This window comes from Pseudophryne corroboree, unplaced genomic scaffold (assembly GCF_028390025.1).
Source record: "Pseudophryne corroboree isolate aPseCor3 unplaced genomic scaffold, aPseCor3.hap2 scaffold_746, whole genome shotgun sequence".
In the NCBI taxonomy this organism is placed as follows: Eukaryota; Metazoa; Chordata; class Amphibia; order Anura; family Myobatrachidae; genus Pseudophryne; species Pseudophryne corroboree.
Genome location: NW_026970326.1, coordinates 251831 through 279331, shown reverse-complemented (window position 1 = coordinate 279331; position 27501 = coordinate 251831). Strand labels below are relative to the sequence as shown.

The following is a 27501-nucleotide window of genomic DNA, read 5'->3' as shown; positions in this document are numbered from 1 at the left end:
AAAGGGTATTATGTTTGGAGAGAAAAAACTACCCGTAGTCTTTCCCCCGTCAGAGGAATTAAATGAAGTGTGTGAAGAAGCGTGGGCTTTCCCTGATAAAAAATTGGTAATTCCTAAGAAGGTACTAATGGCGTTCCCTTTCCCGCCAGAGGATAGGTCACGTTGGGAAACACCTCCTAGGGTGGATAAAGCGCTCACACGTTTGAATAAAAAGGTGGCACTACCGTCTCCGGATACGGCCGCCCTCAAGGAACCTGCTGATAGAAAGCAGGAGGCGATCCTGAAGTCTGTATATACACACACAGACATTATACTTAGGCCAGCTATTGCGTCAGCTTGGATGTGCAGTGCTGCCGCTGCGTGGTCAGATAAACTGTCAGAAAATATTGACACATTAGACAGAGACACGATCCTGTTAACCATAGACCATATAAAAGACTCAGTTTTATATATGAGAGATGCACAAAGGGAAATCTGCCGATTGGCATCTAAAGTAAGTGCATTGTCCATTTCTGCTAGGAGAGGCTTATGGACTCGCCAGTGGACAGGAGATGCAGATTCAAAAAAGCACATGGAAGTGTTACCATATAAGGGTGAGGAATTATTTGGGGATGGTCTCTCGGACCTAGTTTCCACAGCAACGTCTGGGAAGTAAGCATTTTTACCCCATGTCCCCTCACAGCCTAAGAAGGCGCCGTTTTATCAGGTTCAGTCCTTTCGGACCCAGAAAAACAGGCGTGGAAAAGGCGGGTCCTTTCTGTCCAGAGGCAGAGGTAGGGGAAAAAGACTGCAACAAACAGCTGGTTCCCAGGAGCAAAAGTCCTCCCCCGCTTCTTCTTCCAAGTCCGCCGCATGACGGTGGGGCTCCACAGGCGGAGCCAGGTACGGTGGGGGGCCGCCTCAAGAATTTCAGCGATCAGTGGGCTCGCTCACAGGTGGATCCCTGGATCCTTCAAATAGTATCTCAGGGGTACAAACTGGAATTTGAGGCGTCTCCACCCCACCGGTTCCTAAAATCTGCCTTGCCGATTGCTCCCTCAGACAGGGAGGCGGTGCTAGCGGCAATTCACAAGCTGTATTCCCAGCAGGTGATAATCAAGGTACCCCTACTTCAACAAGGCCGGGGTTACTATTCCACACTATTTGTGGTACCGAAACCGGACGGTTCGGTGAGACCCATTTTAAATTTGAAATCCTTGAACACATACATAAAAAAATTCAAGTTCAAGATGGAATCGCTCAGGGCGGTTATTGCAAGCCTGGACGAGGGGGATTACATGGTATCCCTGGACATCAAGGATGCTTACTTGCATGTCCCCATTTACCATCCTCACCAGGAGTACCTCAGATTTGTGGTACAGGATTGCCATTACCAATTCCAGACGCTGCCGTTTGGACTGTCCACGGCACCGAGGGTATTTACCAAGGTGATGGCGGAAATGATGATACTCCTTCGAAAAAAGGGAGTTTTAATTATCCCGTACTTGGACGATCTCCTAATAAAGGCGAGGTCCAAGGAACAGTTGTTGGTGGGAGTAGCACTATCTCAGGAGGTGCTGCACCAGCACGGCTGGATTCTGAATATCCCAAAGTCACAGCTGGTTCCGACGACACGTCTACTGTTCCTGGGAATGATTCTGGACACAGTCCAGAAAAAAGTGTTTCTCCCGGAGGAGAAAGCCAGGGAGTTGTCATCTCTAGTCAGAGACCTCCTGAAACCAAAACAGGTATCAGTGCATCGCTGCACGCGGGTCCTGGGAAAGATGGTGGCTTCTTACGAAGCAATTCCCTTCGGCAGGTTCCATGCCAGAATCTTTCAGTGGGACCTGTTGGACCAGTGGTCCGGATCGCATCTTCAGATGCATCGCTTGATAACCCTGTCTCCAAGAACCAGGGTGTCGCTACTGTGGTGGCTGCAGAGTGCCCATCTTCTAGAGGGCCGCAGGTTCGGCATACAGGACTGGGTCCTGGTGACCACGGATGCCAGCCTTCGAGGCTGGGGGGCAGTCACACAGGGAAGAAACTTCCAAGGACTATGGTCGAGTCAGGAGACTTCCCTTCACATAAATATTCTGGAACTAAGGGCCATCTACAATGCCCTAAGTCAAGCAAAATCCCTGCTCCTACACCAGCCGGTGCTGATCCAGTCAGACAACATCACGGCAGTCGCCCATGTAAATCGACAGGGCGGCACAAGAAGCAGGATGGCGATGGCGGAAGCCACAAGAATTCTCAGATGGGCGGAGAATCATGTACTAGCACTGTCAGCAGTGTTCATTCCGGGAGTGGACAACTGGGAAGCAGACTTCCTCAGCAGACACGACCTCCACCCGGGAGAGTGGGGACTTCATCCAGAAGTCTTCCAGATGCTGGTAAACCGTTGGGAAAAACCACAGGTGGACATGATGGCATCCCGCCTCAACAAAAAGTTAAAAAGATATTGCGCCAGGTCAAGGGACCCTCAGGCGATAGCTGTGGACGCTCTAGTGACACCGTGGGTGTACCAGTCGGTTTATGTGTTCCCTCCTCTGCCTCTCATACCAAAGGTATTGAGAATAATAAGAAAGCGAGGAGTAAACACCATTCTCGTGGTTCCGGATTGGCCAAGACGAGCGTGGTACCCGGAACTTCAAGAGATGCTCTCAGAGGACCCGTGGCCTCTACCGCTCAGACAGGACCTGCTACAACAGGGGCCCTGTCTGTTCCAAGACTTACCGCGGCTGCGTTTGACGGCATGGCGGTTGAACACCGGATCCTAAAGGAAAAGGGTATTCCGGAAGAAGTCATTCCTACGCTTATTAAGGCCAGGAAAGATGTTACGGCAAAGCATTATCACCGCATATGGCGGAAATATGTTGCATGGTGCGAGGCCAAAAAGGCCCCAACAGAGGAATTTCAACTAGGTCGATTTCTGCATTTCCTGCAAGCAGGAGTGAATATGGGCCTAAAATTAGGCTCCATTAAAGTACAGATCTCGGCTCTGTCGATTTTCTTTCAAAAAGAACTAGCTTCACTACCTGAAGTTCAGACATTTGTGAAAGGAGTGCTGCATATTCAGCCCCCGTTTGTGCCTCCAGTGGCACCTTGGGATCTCAACGTGATGTTGAGTTTCTTAAAATCACATTGGTTTGAGCCACTAAAAACCGTGGATCTGAAATATCTCACGTGGAAAGTTGTCATGTTATTGGCCTTGGCTTCAGCCAGGCGAGTGTCAGAATTGGCGGCTTTATCATGTAAAAGCCCTTATCTGATTTTCCATATGGATAGGGCAGAATTGAGGACTCGTCCCCAGTTTCTCCCTAAGGTGGTGTCAGCGTTTCACCTGAACCAGCCTATTGTGGTGCCTGCGGCTACTAAGGATTTGGAGGACTCCAAGTTGCTGGACGTTGTCAGGGCCTTGAAAATATATGTTTCCAGGACGGCTGGAGTCAGAAAATCTGACTCGCTGTTTATCCTGTATGCACCCAACAAGATGGGTGTTCCTGCTTCTAAGCAGTCTATTGCTCGCTGGATTTGTAGTACAATTCAGCTTGCACATTCTGTGGCAGGCCTGCCACAGCCAAAATCTGTAAATGCCCATTCCACAAGGAAGGTGGGCTCATCTTGGGCGGCTGCCCGAGGGGTCTCGGCTTTACAACTTTGCCGAGCAGCTACTTGGTCAGGGGCAAACACGTTTGCAAAATTCTACAAATTTGATACCCTGGCTGAGGAGGACCTGGAGTTCTCTCATTCGGTGCTACAGAGTCATCCGCACTCTCCCGCCCGTTTGGGAGCTTTGGTATAATCCCCATGGTCCTTACGGAGTTCCCAGCATCCACTAGGACGTTAGAGAAAATAAGAATTTACTCACCGGTAATTCTATTTCTCGTAGTCCGTAGTGGATGCTGGGCGCCCATCCCAAGTGCGGATTGTCTGCAATACTTGTAAATAGTTATTGTTAACTAAAGGGTTATTGTTGTAGTGAGCCATCTGTTGAGAGGCTCTGTTGTTTTTCATACTGTAAAACTAGATATAGTATCACGAGTTGTACGGTGTGATTGGTGTGGCTGGTATGAGTCTTACCCGGGATTCTAAATCCTTCCTTATTATGTCTGCTCGTCCGGGCACGGTGTCCTAACTGAGGCTTGGAGGAGGGTCATAGTGGGAGGAGCCAGTGCACACCAGGTAGTCCTAAATCTTTCTAGAGTGCCCAGCCTCCTTCGGAGCCCGCTATTCCCCATGGTCCTTACGGAGTTCCCAGCATCCACTACGGACTACGAGAAATAGAATTACCGGTGAGTAAATTCTTATTTTCTATGCAAGGTCATTTCTCTTACAATCAAGTGCAACATTTAACTGATATTCATTTCATACGGTTTTCTTATTGCATAAATTATATTAGCCCTACAGTCTATAGTGCAGCGCCTACACTGATCCTCCTCACACAACGTTCTGCTGCTGCTCCGCTCTGTCACTCCCTACACTCTATACTGAATGCAGCGCTTACACTGATCTTCCTCACACAACGTTCTGCTGCTGCTCCGCTCTGTCACTCCCTACACTCTATACTGAATGCAGCACCTACACTGATCCTCCTCACACAACGTTCTGCTGCTCCGCTCTGTAACTCCCTACACTCTATACTGAATGCAGCACCTACACTGATCCTCCTCACACAACGTTCTGCTGCTGCTCCGCTCTGTAACTCCCTACACTCTATACTGAATGCAGCACCTACACTGATCCTCCTCACACAACGTTCTGCTGCTGCTCCGCTCTGTCAGTCCCTACACTCTATACTGAATGCAGCACCTACACTGATCCTCCTCACACAACGTTCTGCTACTGCTCCGCTCTGTCACTCCCTACACTCTATACTGAATGCAGCGCCTACACTGATCCTCCTCACACAACGTTCTGCTGCTCCGCTCTGTCACTCCCTACACTCTATACTGAATGCAGCACCTACACTGATCCTCCTCACACAACGTTCTGCTGCTGCTCCGCTCTGTCACTCCCTACACTCTATACTGAATGCAGCGCCTACACTGATCCTCCTCACACAACGTTCTGCTGCTGCTCCGCTCTGTCAGTCCCTACACTCTATACTGAATGCAGCGCCTACACTGATCTTCCTCACACAACGTTCTGCTGCTGCTCCGCTCTGTCACTCCCTACACTCTATACTGAATGCAGCGCCTACACTGATCCTCCTCACACAACGTTCTGCTGCTGCTCCGCTCTGTCACTCCCTACACTCTATACTGAATGCAGCGCCTACACTGATCTTCCTCACACAACGTTCTGCTGCTGCTCCGCTCTGTCACTCCCTACACTCTATACTGAATGCAGCGCCTACACTGATCCTCCTCACACAACGTTCTGCTGCTGCTCCGCTCTGTCACTCCCTACACTCTATACTGAATGCAGCTCCTACTCTGATCTTCCTCACACAACGTTCTGCTGCTGCTCCGCTCTGTCAGTCCCTACACTCTATATTGAATGCAGCACCTACACTGATCCTCCTCACACAACGTTCTGCTGCTGCTCCGCTCTGTCACTCCCTACACTCTATACTGAATGCAGCACCTACACTGATCTTCCTCACACAATGTTCTGCTGCTCCGCTCTGTCACTCCCTACACTCTATACTGAATGCAGCACCTACACTGATCTTCCTCACACAATGTTCTGCTGCTCCGCTCTGTCACTCCCTACACTCTATACTGAATGCAGCACCTACACTGATCTTCCTCACACAATGTTCTGCTGCTCCGCTCTGTCACTCCCTACACTCTATACTGAATGCAGCACCTACACTGATCTTCCTCACACAACGTTCTGCTGCTGCTCCGCTCTGTCACTCCCTACACTCTATACTGAATGCAGCGCCTACACTGATCTTCCTCACACAACGTTCTGCTGCTGCTCCGCTCTGTCACTCCCTACACTCTATACTGAATGCAGCACCTACACTGATCTTCCTCACACAATGTTCTGCTGCTCCGCTCTGTCACTCCCTACACTCTATACTGAATGCAGCACCTACACTGATCTTCCTCACACAATGTTCTGCTGCTCCGCTCTGTCACTCCCTACACTCTATACTGAATGCAGCACCTACACTGATCTTCCTCACACAATGTTCTGCTGCTCCGCTCTGTCACTCCCTACACTCTATACTGAATGCAGCACCTACACTGATCCTCCTCACACAATGTTCTGCTGCTGCCCCGCTCTGTCACTCCCTACACTCTATACTGAATGCAGCACCTACACTGATCCTCCTCACACAACGTTCTGCTGCTGCTCCGCTCTGTCACTCCCTACACTCTATACTGAATGCAGCGCCTACACTGATCTTCCTCACACAACGTTCTGCTGCTCCGCTCTGTCACTCCCTACACTCTATACTGAATGCAGCGCCTACACTGATCCTCCTCACACAACGTTCTGCTGCTCCGCTCTGTCACTCCCTACACTCTATACTGAATGCAGCACCTACACTGATCCTCCTCACACAACGTTCTGCTGCTGCTCCGCTCTGTCAGTCCCTACACTCTATACTGAATGCAGCACCTACACTGATCTTCCTCACACAACGTTCTGCTGCTCCGCTCTGTCACTCCCTACACTCTATACTGAATGCAGCACCTACACTGATCCTCCTCACACAATGTTCTGCTGCTGCTCCGCTCTGTCACTCCCTACACTCTATACTGAATGCAGCGCCTACACTGATCTTCCTCACACAACGTTCTGCTACTGCTCCGCTCTGTCACTCCCTACACTCTATACTGAATGCAGCACCTACACTGATCCTCCTCACACAACGTTCTGCTGCTGCTCCGCTCTGTCACTCCCTACACTCTATACTGAATGCAGCGCCTACACTGATCTTCCTCACACAACGTTCTGCTGCTGCTCCGCTCTGTCAGTCCCTACACTCTATACTGAATGCAGCACCTACACTGATCCTCCTCACACAATGTTCTGCTGCTGCTCCGCTCTGTCACTCCCTACACTCTATACTGAATGCAGCACCTACACTGATCTTCCTCACACAATGTTCTGCTACTGCTCCGCTCTGTCACTCCCTACACTCTATACTGAATGCAGCGCCTACACTGATCTTCCTCACACAACGTTCTGCTACTGCTCCGCTCTGTCACTCCCTACACTCTATACTGAATGCAGCGCCTACACTGATCTTCCTCACACAACGTTCTGCTGCTGCTCCGCTCTGTCAGTCCCTACACTCTATACTGAACGCAGCACCTACACTGATCTTCCTCACACAACGTTCTGCTGCTCCGCTCTGTCACTCCCTACACTCTATACTGAATGCAGCACCTACACTGATCTTCCTCACACAACGTTCTGCTGCTGCTCCGCTCTGTCACTCCCTACACTCTATACTGAATGCAGCACCTACACTGATCCTCCTCACACAACGTTCTGCTGCTGCTCCGCTCTGTCACTCCCTACACTCTATACTGAATGCAGCACCTACACTTATCTTCCTCACACAACGTTCTGCTGCTGCTCCGCTCTGTCACTCCCTACACTCTATACTGAATGCAGCACCTACACTTATCTTCCTCACACAACGTTCTGCTACTGCTCCGCTCTGTCACTCCCTACACTCTATACTGAATGCAGCACCTACACTGATCCTCCTCACACAACGTTCTGCTGCTCCGCTCTGTCACTCCCTACACTCTATACTGAATGCAGCACCTACACTTATCTTCCTCACACAACGTTCTGCTGCTGCTCCGCTCTGTCACTCCCTACACTCTATACTGAATGCAGCACCTACACTTATCTTCCTCACACAACGTTCTGCTGCTGCTCCGCTCTGTCACTCCCTACACTCTATACTGAATGCAGCACCTACACTGATCCTCCTCACACAACGTTCTGCTGCTCCGCTCTGTCACTCCCTACACTCTATACTGAATGCAGCACCTACACTGATCCTCCTCACACAACGTTCTGCTGCTGCTCCGCTCTGTCACTCCCTACACTCTATACTGAATGCAGCGCCTACACTGATCTTCCTCACACAACGTTCTGCTGCTGCTCCGCTCTGTCAGTCCCTACACTCTATACTGAATGCAGCACCTACACTGATCCTCCTCACACAACGTTCTGCTGCTGCTCCGCTCTGTCACTCCCTACACTCTATACTGAATGCAGCACCTACACTGATCTTCCTCACACGACATTCTGCTGCTGCTCCGCTCTGTCAGTCCCTACACTCTGTACTGAATGCAGCACCTACACTGATCCTCCTCACACAACGTTCTGCTGCTGCTCCGCTCTGTCACTCCCTACACTCTATACTGAATGCAGCACCTACACTGATCTTCCTCACACAACATTCTGCTGCTGCTCCGCTCTGTCAGTCCCTACACTCTGTACTGAATGCAGCACCTACACTGATCCTCCTCACACAACGTTCTGCTGCTGCTCCGCTCTGTCACTCCCTACACTCTATACTGAATGCAGCACCTACACTGATCTTCCTCACACAATGTTCTGCTACTGCTCCGCTCTGTCACTCCCTACACTCTATACTGAATGCAGCGCCTACACTGATCTGCATCACACAACGTTCTGCTGCTGCTCCGCTCTGTCAGTCCCTACACTCTATACTGAATGCAGCGCCTACACTGATCTTCCTCACACAACGTTCTGCTGCTGCTCCGCTCTGTCACTCCCTACACTCTATACTGAATGCAGCGCCTACACTGATCCTCCTCACACAACGTTCTGCTGCTCCGCTCTGTCACTCCCTACACTCTATACTGAATGCAGCACCTACACTGATCTTCCTCACACAACGTTCTGCTGCTGCTCCGCTCTGTCAGTCCCTACAGTCTATACTGAATGCAGCGCCTACACTGATCCTCCTCACACAACGTTCTGCTGCTGCTCCGCTCTGTCACTCCCTACACTCTATACTGAATGCAGCACCTACACTGATCTTCCTCACACAACGTTCTGCTGCTGCTCCGCTCTGTCACTCCCTACACTCTATACTGAATGCAGCACCTACACTGATCCTCCTCACACAATGTTCTGCTGCTGCTCCGCTCTGTCACTCCCTACACTCTATACTGAATGCAGCACCTACACTGATCCTCCTCACACACTGTTCTGCTGCTGCTCCGCTCTGTCACTCCCTACACTCTATACTGAATGCAGCACCTACACTGATCCTCCTCACACAACGTTCTGCTGCTGCTCCGCTCTGTCACTCCCTACACTCTATACTGAATGCAGCGCCTACACTGATCTTCCTCACACAACGTTCTGCTGCTGCTCCGCTCTGTCACTCCCTACACTCTATACTGAATGCAGCACCTACACTGATCTTCCTCACACAATGTTCTGCTGCTGCTCCGCTCTGTCACTCCCTACACTCTATACTGAATGCAGCACCTACACTGATCCTCCTCACACAACGTTCTGCTGCTCCGCTCTGTCACTCCCTACACTCTATACTGAATGCAGCACCTACACTGATCTTCCTCACACAACGTTCTGCTACTGCTCCGCTCTGTCACTCCCTACACTCTATACTGAATGCAGCGCCTACACTGATCTGCATCACACAACGTTCTGCTGCTGCTCCGCTCTGTCAGTCCCTACACTCTATACTGAATGCAGCACCTACACTGATCCTCCTCACACAACGTTCTGCTGCTCCGCTCTGTCATTCCCTACACTCTATACTGAATGCAGCACCTACACTGATCTTCCTCACACAATGTTCTGCTGCTCCGCTCTGTCACTCCCTACACTCTATACTGAATGCAGCGCCTACACTGATCTGCATCACACAACGTTCTGCTGCTGCTCCGCTCTGTCAGTCCCTACACTCTATACTGAATGCAGCACCTACACTGATCCTCCTCACACAACGTTCTGCTGCTCCGCTCTGTCACTCCCTACACTCTATACTGAACGCAGCACCTACACTGATCCTCCTCACACAACGTTCTGCTGCTCCGCTCTGTCACTCCCTACACTCTATACTGAATGCAGCACCTACACTGATCCTCCTCACACAACGTTCTGCTGCTGCTCCGCTCTGTCACTCCCTACACTCTATACTGAATGCAGCACCTACACTGATCCTCCTCACACAATGTTCTGCTGCTGCTCCGCTCTGTCAGTCCCTACACTCTATACTGAATGCAGCACCTACACTGATGTTCCTCACACAACGTTCTGCTGCTGCTCCGCTCTGTCACTCCCTACACTCTATACTGAATGCAGCACCTACACTGATCCTCCTCACACAACGTTCTGCTGCTCCTCCGCTCTGTCACTCCCTACACTCTATACTGAATGCAGCACCTACACTGATCTTCCTCACACAATGTTCTGCTGCTGCTCCGCTCTGTCAGTCCCTACACTCTATACTGAATGCAGCGCCTACACTGATCCTCCTCACACAACGTTCTGCTGCTCCGCTCTGTCACTCCCTACACTCTATACTGAATGCAGCACCTACACTGATCTTCCTCACACAACGTTCTGCTGCTGCTCCGCTCTGTCACTCCCTACACTCTATACTGAATGCAGCACCTACACTGATCTGCATCACACAACGTTCTGCTGCTGCTCCGCTCTGTCACTCCCTACACTCTATACTGAATGCAGCACCTACACTGATCTTCCTCACACAACGTTCTGCTGCTGCTCCGCTCTGTCACTCCCTACACTCTATACTGAATGCAGCACCTACACTGATCCTCCTCACACAACGTTCTGCTGCTGCTCCGCTCTGTCACTCCCTACACTCTATACTGAATGCAGCGCCTACACTGATCCTCCTCACACAACGTTCTGCTGCTCCGCTCTGTCACTCCCTACACTCTATACTTAATGCAGCACCTACACTGATCTTCCTCACACAATGTTCTGCTGCTGCTCCGCTCTGTCAGTCCCTACACTCTATACTGAATGCAGCGCCTACACTGATCCTCCTCACACAACGTTCTGCTGCTGCTCCGCTCTGTCAGTCCCTACACTCTATACTGAATGCAGCGCCTACACTTATCTTCCTCACACAATGTTCTGCTGCTGCTCCGCTCTGTCAGTCCCTACACTCTATACTGAATGCAGCGCCTACACTGATCTGCCTCACACAACGTTCTGCTGCTGCTCCGCTCTGTCACTCCCTACACTCTATACTGAATGCAGCGCCTACACTGATCTTCCTCACACAACGTTCTGCTGCTGCTCCGCTCTATCACTCCCTACACTCTATACTGAATGCAGCATCTACACTGATCCTCCTCACACAACGTTCTGCTGCTGCTCCGCTCTGTCAGTCCCTACACTCTATACTGAATGCAGCACCTACACTGATCCTCCTCACACAACGTTCTGCTGCTGCTCCGCTCTATCACTCCCTACACTCTATACTGAATGCAGCATCTACACTGATCTTCCTCACACAACGTTCTGCTGCTGCTCCGCTCTGTCAGTCCCTACACTCTATACTGAATGCAGCGCCTACACTGATCTTACTCACACAACGTTCTGCTGCTGCTCCGCTCTGTCACTCCCTACACTCTATACTGAATTCAGCGCCTACACTGATCCTCCTCACACAACGTTCTGCTGCTGCTCCGCTCTGTCACTCCCTACACTCTATACTGAATGCAGCGCCTACACTGATCTTACTCACACAACGTTCTGCTGCTGCTCCGCTCTGTCACTCCCTACACTCTATACTGAATGCAGCGCCTACACTGATCCTCCTCACACAACGTTCTGCTGCTCCGCTCTGTCAGTCCCTACACTCTATACTGAATGCAGCGCCTACACTGATCTTACTCGCACAACGTTCTGCTGCTGCTCCGCTCTGTCAGTCCCTACACTCTATACTGAATGCAGCGCCTACACTGATCCTCCTCACACAACGTTCTGCTGCTGCTCCGCTCTGTCAGTCCCTACACTCTGTACTGAATGCAGCGCTTACACTGATCCTCCTCACACAACGTTCTGCTGCTGCTCCGCTCTGTCAGTCCCTACACTCTGTACTGAATGCAGCGCTTACACTGATCCTCCTCACACAACGTTCTGCTGCTGCTCCGCTCTGTCACTCCCTACACTCTATACTGAATGCAGCGCCTACACTGATCCTCCTCACACAACGTTCTGCTGCTCCGCTCTGTCACTTCCCACACTCTATACTGAATGCTGCGCTTACACTGATCCTCCTCACACAACGTTCTGCTGCTGCTCCGCTCTGTCAGTCCCTACACTCTATACTGAATGCAGCGCCTACACTGATCCTCCTCACACAACGTTCTGCTGCTGCTCCGCTCTGTCAGTCCCTACACTCTGTACTGAATGCAGCGCTTACACTGATCCTCCTCACACAACGTTCTGCTGCTGCTCCGCTCTGTCAGTCCCTACACTCTATACTGAATGCAGCGCCTACACTGATCTTCCTCACACAACGTTCTGCTGCTGCTCCGCTCTGTCACTCCCTACACTCTGTACTGAATGCAGCACCTACACTGATCTTCCTCACACAACGTCCTGCTGCTGCTCCGCTCTGTCACTCCCTATACTCTATACTGAATGCAGCGCCTACACTGATCCTCCTCACACAACGTTCTGCTGCTCCGCTCTGTCACTCCCTACACTCTATACTGAATGCAGCGCCTACACTGATCCTCCTCACACAACGTTCTGCTGCTGCTCCGCTCTGTCAGCCCCTACACTCTATACTGAATGCAGCGCCTACACTGATCTTCCTCACACAACGTTCTGCTGCTGCTCCGCTCTGTCAGTCCCTACACTCTATACTGAATGCAGCGCCTACACTGATCTTCCTCACACAACGTTCTGCTGCTCCGCTCTGTCACTCCCTACACTCTATACTGAATGCAGCGCCTACACTGATCTGCATCACACAACGTTCTGCTGCTGCTCCGCTCTGTCACTCCCTACACTCTATACTGAATGCAGCACCTACACTGATCCTCCTCACACAACGTTCTGCTGCTGCTCCGCTCTGTCACTCCCTACACTCTATACTGAATGCAGCACCTACACTGATCCTCCTCACTCAACGTTCTGCTACTGCTCCGCTCTGTCACTCCCTACACTCTATACTGAATGCAGCGCCTACACTGATCCTCCTCACACAACGTTCTGCTGCTCCGCTCTGTCACTCCCTACACTCTATACTGAATGCAGCGCCTACACTGATCCTCCTCACACAATGTTCTGCTGCTGCTCCGCTCTGTAACTCCCTACACTCTATACTGAATGCAGCACCTACACTGATCTGCATCACACAACGTTCTGCTGCTGCTCCGCTCTGTCACTCCCTACACTCTATACTGAATGCAGCACCTACACTGATCCTCCTCACACAACGTTCTGCTGCTGCTCCGCTCTGTCACTCCCTACACTCTATACTGAATGCAGCGCCTACACTGATCTTCCTCACACAACGTTCTGCTGCTGCTCCGCTCTGTCAGTCCCTACACTCTATACTGAATGCAGCGCCTACACTGATCTTCCTCACACAACGTTCTGCTGCTGCTCCGCTCTGTCACTCCCTACACTCTATACTGAATGCAGCACCTACACTGATCTGCATCACACAACGTTCTGCTGCTGCTCCGCTCTGTCACTCCCTACACTCTATACTGAATGCAGCACCTACACTGATCTTCCTCACACAACGTTCTGCTGCTGCTCCGCTCTGTCACTCCCTACACTCTATACTGAATGCAGCACCTACACTGATCTTCCTCACACAACGTTCTGCTGCTCCGCTCTGTCACTCCCTACACTCTATACTGAATGCAGCACCTACACTGATCTTCCTCACACAACGTTCTGCTGCTGCTCCGCTCTGTCAGTCCCTACACTCTATACTGAATGCAGCACCTACACTGATCTTCCTCACACAACGTTCTGCTGCTGCTCCGCTCTGTCAGTCCCTACACTCTATACTGAATGCAGCGCCTACACTGATCTTCCTCACACAACGTTCTGCTGCTCCGCTCTGTCACTCCCTACACTCTATACTGAATGCAGCGCCTACACTGATCTTCCTCACACAACGTTCTGCTACTGCTCCGCTCTGTCAGTCCCTACACTCTATACTGAATGCAGCGCCTACACTGATCTTCCTCACACAACGTTCTGCTGCTGCTCCGCTCTGTCACTCCCTACAGTCTATACTGAATGCAGCGCCTACACTGATCTTCCTCACACAACGTTCTGCTGCTGCTCCGCTCTGTCACTCCCTACACTCTATACTGAATGCAGCACCTACACTGATCTTCCTCACACAACGTTCTGCTGCTGCTCCGCTCTGTCACTCCCTACACTCTATACTGAATGCAGCACCTACACTGATCCTCCTCACACAACGTTCTGCTGCTGCTCCGCTCTGTCACTCCCTACACTCTATACTGAATGCAGCACCTACACTGATCTTCCTCACACAACGTTCTGCTGCTGCTCCGCTCTCACTCCCTACACTCTATACTGAAGGCAGCGCCTACACTGATCCTCCTCACACAACGTTCTGCTACTGCTCCGCTCTGTCAGTCCCTACACTCTATACTGAATGCAGCGCCTACACTGATCCCCCTCACACAACGTTCTGCTGCTGCTCCGCTCTGTCACTCCCTACACTCTATACTGAATGCAGCACCTACACTGATCCTCCTCACACAACGTTCTGCTGCTCCGCTCTATCACTCCCTACACTCTATACTGAATGCAGCGCCTACACTGATCTTCCTCACACAACGTTCTGCTGCTGCTCCGCTCTGTCAGTCCCTAGAGTACACTGTCTGCCTATTTTTTTTACTGAATCCCACATCAAATACTTCTACTTACATAGAAACATAGAATTTGTCGGCAGATAAGAACCACTTGGCCCATCTAGTCTGCCCTTTTTTTTTTTTTTAATATTATTTTTATTTCTAACCTTATTTGATCCTTATTTCTTTGTAAGGATATCCTTATGTCTATCCCATGCATGTTTAAATGGCTCTACTGTCTTAGCCTCTACCACGTGAGGTTATTAAACAAACAAAACCAACATGATCTCCTCGCTTATCTCATAACATCACCCAGCTCGCCCCCTGTGCTCTGCACAAGATCTGCGTCTCTCATCCACACTCATCACCTGCAACCAGTCACAGGGCTGTATTCAGGCTGCGCACACTCTGTGGCATTCCCTCCCACAAGACTTTCCTCTAGTCTGCAACCCTTCCAGTGTTCCCTGATAACTGACCTCCACAGGCAGCTTCTTATATTCCAGAGCCACCAACATATCCCACATACACAATTCTACTGATGACCTCCCCTCTGTACAGTCCCCACGTAATGTTACATGTTCTCTCACTAGACTCGCGTCTGTCTGTTACTATCCGGAATATGCCGGCAGTAACTGTTCTCTCCTCTCTTACTGTATTGCAGATCCAGACTGGGCTAGTCTGAACCTTGGCGCCTTGATGTGTATAGAATGCTCCGGAATTCACCGCAATCTGGGGACACACTTATCTCGTGTCCGATCTCTGGATTTGGATGACTGGCCCGTTGAGCTCACAATGGTCATGATGGCGATTGGAAACAGCCTGGTCAATGTTGTCTGGGAGCACTGTATTGAGGGTTATAACAAGCCATGTCCAGAGAGTTCCCGGTAAGTGGAATCTGTCTGCGATAACATGGAGGCGCCCTTCACGTTCCTAGTGATGTGTCCATGACACAATGTGATGTTCTGCTATTACTGTCTGAGATAACATGGAGGCGCCCATCAGGTTACTAGTGATGTGTCCATAACACAACGTGATGTTCTGCTATTACTGTCTGAGATAACATAGAGGCGCCCATCATGTTCCTAGTGATGTGTCCATAACACAACGTGATGTTCTGCTATTACTGTCTGAGATAACATGGAGGCGCCCATCATGTTCCTAGTGATGTGTCCATGACACAACGTGATGTTCAGCTATCACTGTCTGAGATAACATGGAGGCACCCATCAGGTTACTAGTGATGTGTCCATAACACAACGTGATATTTCTGCTATTACTGTCTGAGATAACATGGAGGCGCCCATCATGTTCCTAGTGATGTGTCCATGACACAACGTGATGTTCTGCTATTACTATCTGAGATAACATGGAGGCGCCCATCAGGTTACTAGTGATGTGTCCATAACACAACGTGATGTTCGGCTATTACTGTCTGAGATAACATGGAGGTGCCCATGATGTTCCTAGTGATGTTCCCATGCCACAACGTGATGTATCGCTATTACTGTCTGAGATAACATGGAGGCGCCCATCAGATTCCTAGTGATGTGCCATGACACAACGTGATGTTCAGCTATTACTGTCTGCGATAACATGGAGTCGCCCATCAGGTTACTAGTGATGTGTCCATGACACAACGTGATGTTCTGCTATTACTATCTGAGATAACATGGAGGCACCCATCAGATTCTTAGTGATGTGTCCATGACACAATGTGATATTCCGCTATTACTGTCTGAGATAATATGGAGGCACCCATCAGATTCCCAGTGATGTTCCCATGACACAATGTGATGTTCTGCTATTACTGTCTGAGATAACATGGAGGTGCCCATCAGATTCCCAGTGATGTGCCCATGACACAATGTGATTTTCAGCTATTACTGTCTGAGATAACATGGAGGTGCCCATCATGTTCCTAGTGATGTGTCCATGACACAACGTGATGTTCTGCTATTACTGTCTGAGATAACATGGAGGCGCCCATCAGGTTACTAGTGATGTGCCCATGACACAACGTGATGTTCTGCTATTACTGTCTGAAATATAATGGAGGCACCCATCAGATTCTTAGTGATGTGTCCATGACACAACGTGATGTTCGGCTATTACTGTCTGAGATAACATGGAGGCACCCATCAGATTCCCAGTGATGTGTCCATGACACAACGTGATGTTCGACTATTACTGTTTGAAATAACATGGAGGCACCCATCAGATTCCTAGTGATGTGTCCATGACACAACGTGATGTTCTGCTATTACTGTCTGAGATAACATGGAGGCGCACATCAGGATTCCTAGTGATGTGCCATGACACAACGTGATGTTCAGCTATTACTGTCTGAAATAGCATGGAGGCGCCCATCAGATTCCTTGTGATGTGGCCATGACACAGCGTGATGTTCAGCTATTACTGTCTGCGATAACATGGAGTCGCCCATCAGGTTACTAGTGATGTGTCCATGACACAATGTGATATTCCGCTATTACTATCTGAAATAACATGGAGGCACCCATCAGATTCCTAGTGATGTGCCATGACACAACGTGATGTTCAGCTATTACTGTCTGAGATAACATGGAGGTGCCCATCATGTTCCTAGTGATGTGTCCATAACACACCGTGATGTTCAGCTATTACTGTCTGAAAAACATGGAGGCGCCCATCATGTTCCTAGTGATGTGCCATGACACAACGTGATGTTCAGCTATTACTATCTGAAATAATATGGAGGCACCCATCAGATTCTTAGTGATGTGTCCATGACACAACGTGATGTTCGACTATTACTGTCTGAAATAACATGGAGGCGCCCATCAGATTCCTAGTGATGTGTCCATGACACAACGTGATGATCAGCTATTACTGTCTGAGATAACATGGAGGCGCACATCAGATTCCTAGTGATGTGTCCATGACACAACGTGATGTTCAGCTATTACTGTCTGAAATAACATGGAGGTGCCCATCAGATTCCTAGTGATGTGTCCATGACACAACGTGATGTTCAGCTATTACTGTCTGCGATAACATGGAGTCGCCCATCAGGTTACTAGTGATGTGCCCATGCCACAACGTGATGTTCCGCTATTACTGTCTGAGATAACATGGAGGCGCCCATCAGATTCCCAGTGATGTGTCCATGACACAACGTGATGTTCGGCTATTACTGTCTGAGATAACATGGAGGCACCCATCAGATTCCCAGTGATGTGTCCATGACACAACGTGATATTCCGCTATTACTGTCTGAAATAACATGGAGTCGCCCATCAGATTCCCAATGATGTGTCCATGACACAACGTGATGTTCAGCTATTACTGTCTGAGATAACATGGAGGCACCCATCAGATTCCCAGTGATGTGTCCATGACACAACGTGATGTTCAGCTATTACTGTCTGCGATAACATGGAGGTGCCCATCATGTTCCTAGTGATGTGTCCATGACACAACGTGATGTTCTGCTATTACTGTCTGAGATAACATGGAGGCGCACATCAGATTCCTAGTGATGTGCCATGACGCAACGTGATGTTCAGCTATTACTGTCTGAAATAACATGGAGGCGCCCATCAGATTCCTAGTGATGTGCCCATGACACAATGTGATGTTCTGCTATTACTGTCTGAGATAACATGGAGGCACCCATCAGATTCCTAGTGATGTGTCCATAACACACCGTGATGTTCAGCTATTACTGTCTGAAATAACATGGAGGCGCCCATCATGTTCCTAGTGATGTGTCCATGACACAACGTGATGTTCTGCTATTACTGTCTGAGATAACATGGAGGCGCCCATCAGGTTACTAGTGATGTGCCCATGACACAACGTGATGTTCTGCTATTACTGTCTGAAATAATATGGAGGCACCCATCAGATTCCTAGTGATGTGCCATGACACAACGTGATGTTCAGCTATTACTGTCTGAAATAACATGGAGGTGCCCATCAGATTCCTAGTGATGTGTCCATGACACAACGTGATAATCAGCTATTACTGTCTGAGATAACATGGAGGCGCCCATCAGGTTACTAGTGATGTGTCCATAACACAACGTGATGTTCAGCTATTACTGTCTGAGATAACATGGAGGCGCCCATCAGGTTACTAGTGATGTGCCCATGACACAATGTGATATTCCGCTATTACTGTCTGAGATAATATATTCCCAGTGATGTGCCCATGACACAATGTGATTTTCAGCTATTACTGTCTGAGATAACATGGAGGTGCCCATCATGTTCCTAGTGATGTGTCCATGACACAACGTGATGTTCTGCTATTACTGTCTGAGATAACATGGAGGCGCACATCAGATTCCTAGTGATGTGCCATGACGCAACGTGATGTTCAGCTATTACTGTCTGAAATAACATGGAGGCGCCCATCAGATTCCTAGTGATGTGCCCATGACACAATGTGATGTTCTGCTATTACTGTCTGAGATAACATGGAGGCACCCATCAGATTCCTAGTGATGTGTCCATAACACACCGTGATGTTCAGCTATTACTGTCTGAAATAACATGGAGGCGCCCATCATGTTCCTAGTGATGTGTCCATGACACAACGTGATGTTCTGCTATTACTGTCTGAGATAACATGGAGGCGCCCATCAGGTTACTAGTGATGTGCCCATGACACAACGTGATGTTCTGCTATTACTGTCTGAAATAATATGGAGGCACCCATCAGATTCCTAGTGATGTGCCATGACACAACGTGATGTTCAGCTATTACTGTCTGAAATAACATGGAGGTGCCCATCAGATTCCTAGTGATGTGTCCATGACACAACGTGATAATCAGCTATTACTGTCTGAGATAACATGGAGGCGCCCATCAGGTTACTAGTGATGTGTCCATAACACAACGTGATGTTCAGCTATTACTGTCTGAGATAACATGGAGGCGCCCATCAGATTCCTAGTGATGTGTCCATGACACAACGTGATGTTCAGCTATTACTGTCTGAGATAACATGGAGGTGCCCATCAGTTTCCCAGTGATGTGTCCATAACACACCGTGATGTTCAGCTATTACTGTCTGAAATAACATGGAGGCACCCATCAGATTCCCAGTGATGTGTCCATAACACACCGTGATGTTCAGCTATTACTGTCTGAAATAACATGGAGTCGCCCATCAGATTCCCAGTGATGTGTCCATAACACACCGTGATGTTCAGCTATTACTGTCTGAAATAACATGGAGGCACCCATCAGATTCTTAGTGATGTGTCCATGACACAACGTGATGTTCTGCTATTACTGTCTGAAATAACATGGAGGCACCCATCAGATTCTTAGTGATGTACCATGACACAACGTGATGTTCAGCTATTACTGTCTGAGATAACATGGAGGCGCCCATCATGTTCCTAGTGATGTGTCCATGACACAACGTGATGTTCAGCTACTACTGTCTGAAATATAATGGAGGCGCCCATCAGATTCTTAGTGATGTGTCCATAACACAACGTGATGTTCAGCTATTACTGTCTGAAATAACATGGAGTCGCCCATCAGGTTACTAGTGATGTGCCATGACACAACGTGATGTTCTGCTATCACTGTCTGAAATAACATGGAGGCACCCATCAGATTCCTAGTGATGTACCATGACACAACGTGATGTTCAGCTATTACTGTCTGAAATAACATGGAGGCGCCCATCAGATTCCTAGTGATGTGTCCATAACACAACGTGATGTTCAGCTATTACTGTCTGAAATAACATGGAGGCACCCATCAGATTCCTAGTGATGTACCATGACACAACGTGATGTTCAGCTATTACTGTCTGAAATAACATGGAGGCACCCATCAGATTCCTAGTGATGTGGCCATGAAACAACGTGATGTTCAGCTATTACTGTCTGCGATAACATGGAGTCGCCCATCAGATTCCTAGTGATGTGTCCATAACACAACGTGATGTTCAGCTATTACTGTCTGAAATAACATGGAGGCACCCATCAGATTCCTAGTGATGTACCATGACACACCGTGATGTTCAGCTATTACTGTCTGAAATAACATGGAGGCACCCATCAGATTCCTAGTGATGTGGCCATGACACAACGTGATGTTCAGCTATTACTGTCTGCGATAACATGGAGTCGCCCATCAGATTCCTAGTGATGTGTCCATGACACAACGTGATGTTCTGCTATTACTGTCTGAGATAACATGGAGGCAACCATCAGATTCCTAGTGATGTGTCCATGACACAACGTGATGTTCTGCTATTACTGTCTGAGATAACATGGAGGCACCCATCATGTTACTAGTTATGTGTCCATGACACAATGTGATGTTCAGCTATTACTGTCTGCGATAACATGGAGTCGCCCATCAGATTCCTAGTGATGTGCCATGACACAACGTGATGTTCTGCTATTACTGTCTGAGATAACATGGAGGCGCCCATCAGATTACTAGTGATGTGTCCATAACACAACGAGATGTTCAGCTATTACTGTCTGAAATAACATGGAGGCACCCATCAGATTCTTAGTGATGTGTCCATGACACAACGTGATATTCCGCTATTACTGTCTGAAATAACATGGAGGCGCCCATCAGATTCCTAGTGATGTGGCCATGACACAACGTGATGTTCAGCTATTACTGTCTGAAATAACATGGAGGCGCCCATCAGATTACTAGTGATGTGTCCATGACACAACGTGATATTCCGCTATTACTGTCTGAGATAACATGGAGGCGCCCATCAGATTACTAGTGATGTGTCCATAACACAACGAGATGTTCAGCTATTACTGTCTGAAATAACATGGAGGCGCCCATCAGATTACTAGTGATGTGTCCATGACACAACGTGATGTTCTGCTATTACTGTCTGAGATAACATGGAGGCGCCCATCAGATTACTAGTGATGTGTCCATAACACAACGAGATGTTCAGCTATTACTGTGTGAAATAACATGGAGGCGCCCATCAGATTACTAGTGATGTGTCCATGACACAACGTGATATTCCGCTATTACTGTCTGAAATAACATGGAGGCGCCCATCATATTCCTAGTGATGTGGCCATGACACAACGTGATGTTCAGCTATTACTGTCTGAAATAACATGGAGGCACCCATCACATTCCTAGTGATGTGGCCATGACACAACGTGATGTTCAGCTATTACTGTCTGAAATAACATGGAGTCGCCCATCAGGTTACTAGTGATGTGCCATGACACAACGTGATGTTCAGCTATTACTGTCTGAGATAACATGGAGTCGCCCATCAGTTTCCCAGTGATGTTCCCATGACACAACGTGATGTTCTGCTATTACTGTCTGAGATAACATGGAGTCGCCCATCAGTTTCCTAGTGATGTGTCCATAACACAACGTGATGTTCTGCTATTACTGTCTGAAATAACATGGAGGCGCCCATCAGATTCCTAGTGATGTGCCATGACACAACGTCATGTTCAGCTATTACTGTCTGAAATAACATGGAGGCGCCCATCAGATTCCTAGTGATGTGCCATGACACAACGTGATGTTCTGCTATTACTGTCTGATATAACATGGAGGCGCCCATCAGATTCCTAGTGATGTGCCATGACACAACTAGTGATGAGCGAGGTTCGGTTTTACTCGGTTTTACTCGGTTTTACTCGGTTCTCAAAACGGCATCTTATTGGCTATCCAAAACACGTGACATCCGTGAGCCAATAAGATGCCGTTTTGAGAACCGAGTAAAACCGAGTAAAACCGAATCCGCTCATCACTAGACACAACGTGATGTTCAGCTATTACTGTCTGAAATAACATGGAGGCGCCCATCAGATTCCTAGTGATGTGGCCATGACACAACGTGATGTTCAGCTATTACTGTCTGAAATAACATGGAGGCGCCCATCAGATTCCTAGTGATGTGCCATGACACAACGTGATGTTCAGCTATTACTGTCTGAGATAATATGGGGGCACCCATCAGTTTCCCAGTGATGTTCCCATGACACAACGTGATGTTCAGCTATTACTGTCTGATATAACATGGAGGCACCCATCAGATTCTTAGTGATGTGTCCATGACACACCGTGATATTCCGCTATTACTGTCTGAGATAACATGGAGGCGCCCATCAGTTTCCCAGTGATGTTCCCATGACACAACGTGATGTTCAGCTATTACTGTCTGAGATAATATGGGGGCACCCATCAGTTTCCCAGTGATGTGCCCATGACACAACGTGATGTTCAGCTATTACTGTCTGAGATAACATGGAGGCGCCCATCAGTTTCCCAGTGATGTTCCCATGACACAACGTGATGTTCTGCTATTACTGTCTGAGATAACATGGAGGCGCCCATCAGTTTCCCAGTGATGTTCCCATGACACAACGTGATGTTCAGTTATTACTGTCTGAGATAACATGGAGGCGCCCATCAGTTTCTTAGTGATGTGTCCATGACACAACGTGATGTTCAGCTATTACTGTCTGAAATAACATGGAGGCGCCCATCAGATTCCTAGTGATGTGGCCATGACACAACGTGATGTTCAGCTATTACTGTCTGAGATAACATGGAGTCGCCCATCAGTTTCCCAGTGATGTTCCCATGACACAACGTGATGTTCTGCTATTACTGTCTGAGATAACATGGAGTCGCCCATCAGTTTCCTAGTGATGTGTCCATAACACAACGTGATGTTCTGCTATTACTGTCTGAAATAACATGGAGGCGCCCATCAGATTCCTAGTGATGTGCCATGACACAACGTCATGTTCAGCTATTACTGTCTGAAATAACATGGAGGCGCCCATCAGATTCCTAGTGATGTGCCATGACACAACGTGATGTTCTGCTATTACTGTCTGATATAACATGGAGGCGCCCATCAGATTCCTAGTGATGTGCCATGACACAACTAGTGATGAGCGAGGTTCGGTTTTACTCGGTTTTACTCGGTTTTACTCGGTTCTCAAAACGGCATCTTATTGGCTATCCAAAACACGTGACATCCGTGAGCCAATAAGATGCCGTTTTGAGAACCGAGTAAAACCGAGTAAAACCGAATCCGCTCATCACTAGACACAACGTGATGTTCAGCTATTACTGTCTGAAATAACATGGAGGCGCCCATCAGATTCCTAGTGATGTGGCCATGACACAACGTGATGTTCAGCTATTACTGTCTGAAATAACATGGAGGCGCCCATCAGATTCCTAGTGATGTGCCATGACACAACGTGATGTTCAGCTATTACTGTCTGAGATAATATGGGGGCACCCATCAGTTTCCCAGTGATGTTCCCATGACACAACGTGATGTTCAGCTATTACTGTCTGATATAACATGGAGGCACCCATCAGATTCTTAGTGATGTGTCCATGACACACCGTGATATTCCGCTATTACTGTCTGAGATAACATGGAGGCGCCCATCAGTTTCCCAGTGATGTTCCCATGACACAACGTGATGTTCAGCTATTACTGTCTGAGATAATATGGGGGCACCCATCAGTTTCCCAGTGATGTGCCCATGACACAACGTGATGTTCAGCTATTACTGTCTGAGATAACATGGAGGCGCCCATCAGTTTCCCAGTGATGTTCCCATGACACAACGTGATGTTCTGCTATTACTGTCTGAGATAACATGGAGGCGCCCATCAGTTTCCCAGTGATGTTCCCATGACACAACGTGATGTTCAGTTATTACTGTCTGAGATAACATGGAGGCGCCCATCAGTTTCTTAGTGATGTGTCCATGACACAACGTGATGTTCAGCTATTACTGTCTGAAATAACATGGAGGCGCCCATCAGATTCCTAGTGATGTGGCCATGACACAACGTGATGTTCAGCTATTACTGTCTGAAATAACATGGAGGCACCCATCAGGTTACTAGTGATGTGCCCATGCCACAACGTGATGTTCCGCTATTACTGTCTGAGATAACATGGAGGCACCCATCAGATTCCTAGTGATGTGTCCATGACACAACGTGATGATCAGCTATTACTGTCTGAGATAACATAGAGGCACCCATCAGATTCCTAGTGATGTGTCCATGACACAACGTGATGTTCGACTATTACTGTCTGCGATAACATGGAGGCGCCCATCAGATTCCCAGTAATGTGTCCATGATAGAACGTGATGTTCGACTATTACTGTCTGAAATAACATGGAGGCGCACATCAGATTCCTAGTGATGTGTCCATGACAGAACGTGATGTTCAGCTATTACTGTCTGAAGTAACATGGAGGCGCCCATCAGATTCCTAGTGATGTGCCCATGACACAACGTGAAGTTCTGCTATTACTGTCTGAAATAACATGGAGGCACCCATCAGATTCCTAGTGATGTGCCATGACACAACGTGATGTTCAGCTATTACTGTCTGAAATAACATGGAGGCGCCCATCAGATTCCTAGTGATGTGGCCATGACACAACGTGATGTTCAGCTATTACTGTCTGAAATAACATGGAGGCGCCCATCAGTTTCCCAGTGATGTTCCCATGACACAACGTGATGTTCAGCTATTACTGTCTGAAATAACATGGAGGCGCCCATCAGATTACTAGTGATGTGTCCATAACACAACGTGATGTTCAGCTATTACTGTCTGAAATAACATGGAGGCACCCATCAGTTTCCCAGTGATGTTCCCATGACACAACGTGATGTTCTGCTATTACTGTCTGAAATAACATGGAGGCACCCATCAGATTACTAGTGATGTGTCCATGACACAACGTAATGTTCAGCTATTACTGTCTGAAATAACATGGAGGCACCCATCAGATTACTAGTGATGTGTCCATGACACAACGTGATGTTCTGCTATTACTGTCTGAGATAACATGGAGGCACCCATCAGATTCCTAGTGATGTGTCCATGACACAACGTGATGTTCAGCTATTACTGTCTGAAATAACATGGAGGCACCCATCAGATTACTAGTGATGTGTCCATGACACAACGTGATGTTCAGCTATTACTGTCTGAGATAACATGGAGGCACCCATCAGATTCTTAGTGATGTGTCCATAACACAACGTGATGTTCAGCTATTACTGTCTGAAATAACATGGAGGCGCCCATCAGTTTCCCAGTGATGTTCCCATGACACAACGTGATATTCAGCTATTACTGTCTGAAATAACATGGAGGCGCCCATCAGATTCTTAGTGATGTGTCCATGACACAACGTGATATTCAGCTATTACTGTCTGAGATAACATGGAGGCGCCCATCATGTTCCTAGTGAAGTGTCCATGACACAACGTGATGTTCTTCTATTACTGTCTGAGATAACTTGGAGGCGCCCATCAGGTTACTAGTGATGTGCCCATGACACAACGTGATGTTCAGCTATTACTGTCTGAGATAACATGGAGGTGCCCATCAGTTTCCCAGTGATGTTCCCATGACACAACGTGATGTTCAGCTATTACTGTCTGAAATAACATGGAGGCGCCCATCAGATTACTAGTGATGTGTCCATGACACAACGTGATGTTCAGCTATTACTGTCTGAAATAACATGGAGGTGCCCATCAGATTACTAGTGATGTGTCCATAACACAACGTGATGTTCAGCTATTACGGTCTGAAATAACATGGAGGCACCCATCAGATTACTAGTGATGTGTCCATGACACAACGTGATGTTCAGCTATTACTGTCTGAAATAACATGGAGGCGCCCATCAGATTACTAGTGATGTGTCCATAACACAACGTGATGTTCAGCTATTACTGTCTGAGATAACATGGAGGCACCCATCAGTTTCCCAGTGATGTTCCCATGACACAACGTGATGTTCTGCTATTACTGTCTGAAATAACATGGAGGCGCCCATCAGATTACTAGTGATGTGTCCATGACACAACGTGATGTTCAGCTATTACTGTCTGAGATAACATGGAGGCGCCCATCAGTTTCCCAGTGATGTTCCCATGACACAACGTGATGTTCAGCTATTACTGTCTGAAATAACATGGAGGTGCCCATCAGATTCCCAGTGATGTGTCCATAACACAACGTGATGTTCTGCTATTACTGTCTGAGATAACATGGAGGCACCCATCATGTTACTAGTGATGTGTCCATGACACAATGTGATATTCCGCTATTACTGTCTGAGATAACATGGAGGCACCCATCAGTTTACTAGTGATGTGCCCATGACACAACGTGATATTCCGCTATTACTGTCTGAAATAACATGGAGGCACCCATCAGATTCCCAATGATGTGTCCATGACACAACGTTATGTTCGGCTATTACTGTCTGAGATAATATGGAGGTGCCCATGATGTTCCTAGTGATGTTCCCATGCCACAACGTGATGTTCCGCTATTACTGTCTGAGATAACATGGAGGCACCCATCAGATTCCTAGTGATGTGTCCATGACACAACGTGATGTTCGACTATTACTGTCTGCGATAACATGTAGGCGCCCATCAGATTCCCAGTAATGTGTCCATGATAGAACTTGATGTTCAGCTATTACTGTCTGAAATAACATGGAGGCGCACATCAGATTCCTAGTGATGTGTCCATGACACAACGTGATGTTCAGCTATTACTGTCTGAAATAACATGGAGGCGCCCATCAGATTCCTAGTGATGTGGCCATGACACAACGTGATGTTCAGCTATTACTGTCTGAAATAACATGGAGGCACCCA

The 27501-nt window shown here is 48.2% G+C and overlaps 1 pseudogene; it reads left to right on the top strand.

Moving 5' to 3' along the window:
• Positions 1–27501, top strand: part of LOC135040589 (arf-GAP with GTPase, ANK repeat and PH domain-containing protein 3-like) — an 81378-nt pseudogene that overhangs the window by 34185 nt on the left and 19692 nt on the right.